Here is a 1,187-nt window from a genome sequence, read left to right on the forward strand (position 1 = left end):
AGATGGCGCCTCAAACAAACTAGAGTTGCCAGGAAAATTCATGATTCTTCGAGAAACTCCAGCGTGCATGCTTCCAGCGTCGCGTGACTTCCGCTGTCGTAACACTGCCTATTCCTTTGCATTGTTCGTCCTGAACAATAGCCACTTACATTAAACCAATAGATAATTAACAATAACTTAATTAATTGTACAGAATTTACAAACACAAAATTAGAATACAACAGTCTCTTAATTTTACAGGACTTAACTTCTTACGTACTGGTCTCCGTCTCATTGACTTCTGCTTCACGTGGGGTTCATCTGCTACGTCAGGAAATGTCCTATTATCGGTAACAGTCACATCAGTAAAGGCTTCACTGTTTTCCTTCTCAAAACCGGGTAGAGTTTCTTCTTCGACAGTGGCTTTTTCAGGTGCTTCAGCAGCGTCATTTGTTCTGTTGTTCATTCTGTTCCAACTGAAATTTCCTGGACCGTGATAACACCAAAGCCTGTTGGCATGTACCACCTTCGGCTTACCTCACCGACCACATTTTATTCGGAAAATCTCGTCTGAGAGACGATCCACTATGTCATATGGGCCTTCCCATGGAGAAGACAACTTAGGAGACTTCCCTTTGGACTTTCTGGGATTATACATCCACATCTTGTCTCCTGGTACAAAGCTGACTTCAGTAGATCTTTTATTATAACACAGATTCATGGAATCAGCAGACGTTTTCAAGTTTGAATGCACTTGATGATGAATATCATCCATCCGTGTTATCTGAAATTTTCACGAAATCTGACACATTCTCAGGCAACTCTTCATAAAGTTGGCATCCTGTTAACAGGTCCACTGGCAACCAAAGTTACTGACCAAACATCAGCTTTGCTGGAGTGTATCCAGTGGCTTCATGCTCTGCTGTTCTATAGGTCATCAACATTGAAGGGAGTAAGACATACCAGTCATCTTGGTAGCTATTACAAAACTTTGTCAATTCCTGTCCCAGTGTCCAGTTGTACTTTTATACCATCCAATAATACTGTGGGTGAAGTGGCATTGTCCTGGTCTTTCATATGCCAAACAACTTGCAGCATTCATGGAACATAGCTGATTCAAAGTTACGGCCTTGATCTGAATGCAGTTCGTATGACATACCAAACCTGAAGAAGAAATCACTAATAGCTGAAGCTACAATTGTAGCTTC

The sequence above is a fragment of the Limulus polyphemus genome, unplaced genomic scaffold (assembly GCF_000517525.1).
Source record: "Limulus polyphemus unplaced genomic scaffold, Limulus_polyphemus-2.1.2 Scaffold777, whole genome shotgun sequence".
Lineage (NCBI taxonomy): Eukaryota > Metazoa > Arthropoda > Merostomata > Xiphosura > Limulidae > Limulus > Limulus polyphemus.